Here is an 8,022-nt window from a genome sequence, read left to right on the forward strand (position 1 = left end):
TGCCATTTAACCTCTCCTAGCCTCAGTGTTTTATCTCTTTTTTTATTAAGTTTGAGAGAGAGAGAGAGAGAGAGAGAGTGCATGTGCTTGTATGAGCAAGTAAGGAGGGGCAGAGAGACAGGGAGAGAGAGAATCCCAAGCAGCCTCCCCTCCCAAGAGCCCAACATGGGACTTGATCATAAGAACCGTGAGATCATGACCTGAGTCAAAATGAAGATGCTTAACTGACTGAACCACCTAGGCTCCCCTCAATGTTTTATCTTTTAAATGAGAATAATTACCCTACCTTGCAGGATTGTTGCACATCTTATGGATACAGTAGAGTAACAGGATATACACATTCACTTAGCGGTAATACAAATTCAAATTTGCACTCTTGGGTCTCAAAAGTGGGACGGAAAAGAAAGAGAAAAGGCACTTGCAAAAAAATGTAGGAGATTCCACCTACTTATGTATTCAAAGAACTCGTGACAGTGTGAGTGAGCGTTAGCTGAGAGGTGTGAATCCACACTTCCTTCAGTTGGTCTCAGGTCCTATCCATCTCTTGTGGTGTAAGCATCTTACCATCTTGAGTTATTTTTATAGTGCTTTAAGATAAGCATTTCTGTTTCGGTGCAAGCTAACTATTCAATCTATGAATTAAGGCAAGAAAGAACATCCTGCCCCAAAGCTGATGGGAAAAAAAAAAAAAGAGCGTTGGTTCTGGATTTATTAAGCGATGGAGTTTCCATCTCCATGGTGATGTTATTGTAAGAGATTTCCAGGAATAATTTTGATATTTGGCTGTACAAGGTAACGTTAGAAACTAAACTCACAGAAGATGCAGTGTTAATGTGAAGTATGTCAAATGCCCCTGGCCGGTGCCTGACAGACTGTAGATGATCAACACGGTTATTTGCTCCTTCAGGGGAAAAAAAATGGGGTACTCACCCAGGTGGTGGACACTGAGCCAGTATATCTGGCCGTCACAATCTGAATTTCTACGGACAAAGTAGTTCCTTGGTGCAATTTTGCACTTTTCAACCTTGGTCTTGTATGTCACTGTGTTCTCACCAGCACAATAACTTATAAATGATGTCTCATACACTGGAAGAAGTTGAAGAAACATTTCTCAGCTGATTTAATTTAAAATTGATATTCTTTAAGAATCTTTTCAGTTGCATTGCAGGTCCCAATTTACGGCTAACCCATTTTGTCCAACAGGGAGTAGATGGAAAAGCAAAAACTATCTGTCATTCTCTTTCTTTTCTGTGTTTGTCATCTAGGAAAAGAGAAGCCATGTAAATCACAATAAGGAGCAGCCAGCATCCTGTATCAGAGCTTGTATCACAGTTATTTATAAGGGACAATTCCAACTGGTCACTACCCCCTCTGTTCAACTGACACCCATGCCCTTAAGGTTTATTACATATTTAAATATCACTCATAATATGAAGGACATTAAGCTGTTGTTGTCATAAATCAGTTCTTATTTAGAAGTTTCGTAGGACAAAGTAAGTTCTCTTTCAGTTTTTTTTTTATTTTTTTTTTTGTAATGTTTATTTTTGAGACAGAGAGAGACAGACCATGAACGGGAGAGGGTCAGAGAGAGAGGGAGACACAGAATCCGAAGCAGGCTCCAGGCTCCAAGCTGTCAGCACAGAGCCCGACGCGGGGCTCAAACTCACGGACCGCGAGATCATGACCTGAGCCAAAGTCAGACGCTCAACCGACTGAGCCACCCAGGCGCCCCAATCTTTCAGTTTTAAAAACTATTCTGTGGGGCCGCCTGGGTGGCTCAATTGGTTAAACAGGGCCTGCTTGGAATTCTCTCCCTCTCTCTCTCTCTCTCTCTCTCTCTCTGCCCTACCCCACCTCACGCTGACTCATGCAGGCCGTCTCTCTTTCTCAAAATAGATAAATCGGTAAACTTAAAATATTCTGTGCATTATATGGGAGAAAATAGCTTCTTTGTTGTTATAAGGAAGACACGTATAATTCTAAGAGTGTGTATAAATTCATATAGAGAAAAGTTTTTTCACATTTCTATAGTTTTCATTCACTTGTAGATTCAAATGAATCTGATAAACCGAAATGTAGAAATAAGCATACCACAACTGTTACAGTTTTCTGTCTGTAGATGTGATTCACAATCCTGGTGGCAGGAGTTGGAAAGAGGGGAGAAGGTATATGATTGATGGAAGAGATGGACTTTGTAAAATAAGCAGCTTAGATAATAAAGCTCTTATTCATATAAGCTCTCCAGCCAGCATTTATTTAAACAGTTAGATAGGCAGCCTTGAGAAAAGGACATATAGACTGTGCATACAGACTGTGCAATTTGAGAAAACCTTTCTCTCACACACTCTATCTGTAGCATTTGGCAGAAATATCTTCCATTTGGAATAGTCATCATTTCAAATTTTCAAGAGTTGTAGTAGCTCTTTTTTAAAGTAGGAGCAGATTATGGTCCAGGCTGGTTTTTCTTGTTTTATTTTGTTTGTTGTTTTTGTGTCACTGTTGCAAACGTAGTGACGAGATGTATGTTAGGCAGAGCAGTGACCTCATCAGTAAATACACTGACAGAGTGAATTAGCCGTGTACAGGTTCTGATGGGCTCTGTGACTTCAGAGGGTGCCTGTTCGGCTGTCCCCAGAGCCCCCACCCCTGCTAACTCTGGGCACCATGAACAGAGGATTCCCAGAGCAGCCACACAATGCTAAGGACCACAGACAAGTGGACAGTAGTGTCATGGGCATGTTTTTGAATCCCCAGTGTCTCTAGGAAGCACTAAATAGAGTTTGCTACCTCCGGTAGAGGTCTCTAGGGGTCAAGAGCATGAGAATTGATGGGGGCAGGAGGAGTCCCTTAGCAGGCTCTATTAGAAAACAAGAAGTATCCCTGGCCTCACAAGTGTCACAGCTGAGCTGGACATCAAGGCCCTGACCTGTCACGTACATATACCTGAGAAGTATCAGACAAGCCGTTGGATTCTGCCAAAACCGCTTCTCTAACACAGGCCAGACGTGTGAACGACAGGTAAGGGAATTTCCTGCAGCTCGACAAGGAGAACAGAGCCGAAGACCATCCCTGAGCTCGCAGAGGGGGAAATGTGATTCTTCACTGCAGGATACATTTCTTTGTTCATTTAGAAAGACGTATCAGAGGTAGTTTTAAAAATAAGTCGTCCGTTTATAAATGCAAGCTTTACAAGGAGTATTTATTTAAACAAATTGTTTAAACACTCCACCAGCGCAGTGGACTGAATCCAGACTTGAACTTAAAGACGCAGGGTGGTCTAATATTGTGAAAGGGATGTGTTTCTGAAGACCTCACATCATTCAATGTACACATGATTTAAGATGGACTTTCCCATGGGAATAAACAGAAAGGTTGTGTTTTTGATTTGCATAAATTTCTAGCCAATGGGGCTTAGAGACACCTGACCTGGCTTTTTGCAAAATCTTGCAGCCATGTCAGGTCACATATTCTTTTCCCTCCTGTTTCTAAAGATTATTTTTTCCCAGTTATAGGACGTATACGAATCAAAAAGTGCCTTCTTTTTCTTGACACTTTCTGTAAAACTACCCCAAGGACCCTCTCTTAAATTAAGAGCACAGAGCATTATGGGAATTCTAGATCCTTTTCAAAGTGTATTTTTTATTATAGCTAAACAGCTTTCCAAAGTTTTTCATCTTTTCAGCAAGTGTTAACATAGCAACTTCAGGAGAACTCGAGCGACATTATTAGAGCTAGGACTTCAGTTTTAGTATTGATACTTCAAAAATTAATACTATAATCATTACCAAAATTACTCACAAAATTTCTGCGATATGTACGTCGTGATCAATGATATCGTTTATTTTGTATTTCTGTCTGTCAGCAAGTGACCATAGCAGATACAATTTCCATTTAACTCCACCTGCCCCTTTAAACCCACAAAATTCTTGGGGCACCCGGGTGGCTCAGTTGGTTAAGCTTCTGACTCCTGATTTCATCTCAGGTCATGATTTCACAGTGTGTGAGTTCGAGCCCCACATCGGGCTTTTTGCTGACCATGAGGAGCCTGCTTGGGATTCTCTCTCTTTCTCTCTCTGCCCCTCCCCACCCTCAAAAATAAATAAATAAACATTTAAAAAAATCAAACTACACAATTCTTGACCATTTTCCAAATCTGGTGTACAAACGAGCGTACTAATTTTCATGCCTTATGCAATTCCCTTATTTCAATAAAGTGACCTATACAATAAAAGCCACTCACTGACAGAGACTATGTGATAGGTACTAAAGTGAGTGATGTTTATTTTTGATTATTTCCATTTTAGAGAAAAGGATATTGAGGATCCAGTTGGGTTGAGTAACTTGAGAGGGTCTAACCTACCTCTTTGTGGATTGCTTTTATTCTGCCACTATTTCTGAATGCAGCACCGTTTCGAGAAGGGTTTGATGGTGATGAAATAACTGATATTGATGTGGTGGCCTTCAAAGCTAGATTTTAGGAGACTGAGAAGAGAATACATGGCAAGGACACAAAGCAAGTAAGAGCCATCCCCTGGATGGAGCTTTTTGGCATCAAAAGTTAGAAGGAGGAAAACAGTGATTATAGGAGGCCCAAGGTTCCAAAGAAAGCTTTTTAAATTTAGGTTAGAGATCTATATATTTATAGGCATGTTTCTCTACAGAAAGTGGAAACAATTTAGAAGGGGTTTGTCTCATGTTAACAAAGTACAGAAATCTTGAGTCTCAATGTCTGAACCGGCTCAATGACAGAGGAAACTGTGAATTAGGCAAAAAGTGGTTTTTCTTTTAACATTTTACTTTTCACCCTTTTACTCTCTTCTAGGGCTGTATCTCTAATAAAAATAGCAAAAATAATGATAATAGTTGCACACTTAAAATAAGTAAGTTCAAGGGCAAATTTGAGTAAATTGACTCACTCAGTTGCTCGAGCCTCCAACTCTTCATTTTGGCTCAGGTCATGGTCCCAGGGTCGTGGGATCAAGCCCTGTCTCAGGCTATGTGTTGACCATGGGGCGTCTTGAGATTCTCTCCCTCTCTCCATCTGCCCCTCTCCCCTGCTCACTCGCTCTCTCCCTAAAAAAAAAAAAGAAAAAGAAAAAGAAAATTTAATATATGTAAAACTCTAAGTAAGGTTCTGAGCACTTTATCTAAATTAACTCATTTAATTTTCACAACATTTAAAATAGGACAGTATCATAATCCCAACTTTATGGATGAGGAAACCATGCCACAGAAAGATTATGTAATTTTCTGAAATTGTCCACTGTCAAAGTGCTTATTTTGTCTCCCAGGATCCTCACTATTTTCATGGTCTGAGGGCCTGTGTCTTTTCATTTGTCTTCTTGCCTTTATCAAAATGTATTTGCCCTGTGTCTCATATAACTCATTGATGAGGTAGATTCAGACCTAATCATTTAGCTTAATGTGCCTTATTTCCAAGGTAATATATTTGTATCAAATAAAAGAAGGAAGTAATAGCTGGGTCTTTTTTACTATCAAAATTCGCCAACTCACAGAAATAAAAATCATTTTCACACCCAAAAACAGAAGTTTACTTATCTAATGCAGACATTGGGTTACAGAATTAGAGCAGAATTGGTTTTAGACTGTTTTTTAATTTAAAAAATAAGAAAATTTAAGTTAACAAGAGGTATTATAACAATGTATTTAAAAATAAGAATATAAAAATATTTTTAAAAATAAAACCATGACAACATTGTGGTTATATGTCATCTCCGTGTAATGATGACTGAAGGAAATAAAAGGAAGATGAAGAGTATAGACCAGTAAAGACAAAACTCTTAAGCATAGAGAAAAAATGAGGAAAGTTCAATTTCTTGTCTCCTTCAGAAAACGACTCTTCCTTCAACATACAACCTCCTCTTAAAGGCCCCAAATTCCTCACGATGGCTTCAGGTTTCATACTCCAATTCTCTCTACCATCAATCCTTCTTCCGCAGTTACGCTGTCCTTCATGGTAAGACTTTCAAGAGCAAGAACAGTTTGCCCTGTAAGAACAAGAAAGTCAGCGGGCCAGATGTGAGTCCAAATCTCACCCTTGGTGAGCTTGGTAAATGGCCAAGTGATAGGCAGAACAAGATCCCTTACCCCAAAGATGTCTATGTCCTAACCCTTGGAATTTATGAAAATATGAGGACACATGGCAAAGGAGAACTAAGTTGCAAGTGGAATTAAGTTTGCTAATCAAATGACCTTAAAGTGGGAAGACTATCCTGGATTATTCAGATGGGTGCAGTGTCATCATAAGGGTCTTTAAAAGTTGAAAAGGGAATCAGAAGACAAACCGAGAGAGACGGCAGTATGTGAAGGACTGGCCCCATGTTGCTGGTTTGAAAGATGGAGGAAAGAAGCCATGAAATTAAAAAATGTGTAAAATCTCAAGAAGCTGGAAAAAGCAAGAAAATGGATTCTCCTCTAGAGCCTCCAGGAAAGAATGCAGCCGTGCTGATACCTTGATTTTAATCCAATGACAATAGATTTCTAAAATGCAGAACTGTAAAATAATACATCTGTGTTGTTTTAAGTGACCACGTCTGTGGTATTTTCTTACAGCAGCCATAGAAAATTAATCACTCCCAAAACCTTTTTCTTTTTCTTTTTCCTTGTGCAAAACAAAGATACAGAAAATAACGCATAGTCTCACAGAATTGTTGCAGATACTAAAAGACATGATGATTGTGAAGAGAGCATTGTAAACTAAAAAACACCACAAAATTTTTAGGTATTATAACTTAAAAGAATTAGTCCTTCTTGCCCTCAAACTTTCTCTAAAGAATATTCAATTGAATTGATTGAATTCTCAATTAAAAAAAAATTATGTTTACTTATTTTTGAGAGAGAGAGAGAGAGAAACAGAGACAGAGACAAAGTGCAAACGGGGGAGGGGGAGAGTGAGTGGGAGACACAAAATCCCAAGCAGGCTCCAGGGTCTGATCTGTCAGTACAGACCCGACTCGGGGCTCAAATCCATGAACTGTGAGATCATGTCCTGAGCTGAAGTCAAACGCTCAAATGAATGCGCCACCAAGGAGCCCCTGAATTCTCAATTTTGCATTTGGCATTAACAATGCTATTTTGTATTTATGAAGAAGTCGTAAGTTGGCATTTTTGGTATACCATAATATACAACTTGATTCTGAAAATAGAGCATAAAGTATGGTGTCTCAGCAAAAAAAAAATTATAAATTTTGCTGGTAAATATGCCAAATTATTTCATGTTTTGAACTAAACAAAATGGGCCTTAGATGTGATTCTTAAAAATAAAACTGTCATCCATAGATCACAAACCTAGAATTGTGGAAAACTTCAGAAGTCAATGAAAGATGTCAGTTTTTTTCAAAACCCAAAAAGTTTTTATTGAGAGTTATTAATAATAGCTCTAAAATCTGTCCTTTTGTGAGTATAAGATTTTATGTCATGTAAGAACGATGACAGATCAGCTAGATCTATATAAAGGCTACTTATTATATACTAGTGGCTCTCCAGTGCAGTCTGGGGACCTCAGGGTTTCAACCTCCCTTCAAGGAGCCTAAGAGGTCAAAACTATTTTTGAGAAATACTGTTTTAATGGCAATATTATTTAATTTTCCATTCTCATTTTCTTGCAGGCATACACTTCCCATTTCTAATCTGGCGAGTAGTGATAGATAAAACCTATATAAACAAAAGTTCTTTGGGGGTCTTAACAATTTTTAAGAATGAAACGTTGGTGTGAGGTATATTGATCAGTCAATTCTCCAAACTATTCCAGGTAAAACAGAGGTAGGGAAATGTTAGGGCTAAAATGTATTCTCCTACAAAGGAGCTAAGAAAGAGAAATACGGCGGCAAGCCTCATTAAGAGTTTTCCTTGAGGCTAGAGTATCCTGAGAAAAGCATGTGTGGGGAAATGGGGTGGGGCCAAGGGGGTGTAGCAGCTTACCCAATAGCACCCTGATGGCTTCAAAGATGTGATGCGAACTTTCCAAAAGTGCCTAATTTACTCCAGGGGAGTAGTTCACAC

This window comes from Felis catus, chromosome C2 (genome assembly GCF_018350175.1).
Source record: "Felis catus isolate Fca126 chromosome C2, F.catus_Fca126_mat1.0, whole genome shotgun sequence".
Classification (NCBI taxonomy): Eukaryota; Metazoa; Chordata; class Mammalia; order Carnivora; family Felidae; genus Felis; species Felis catus.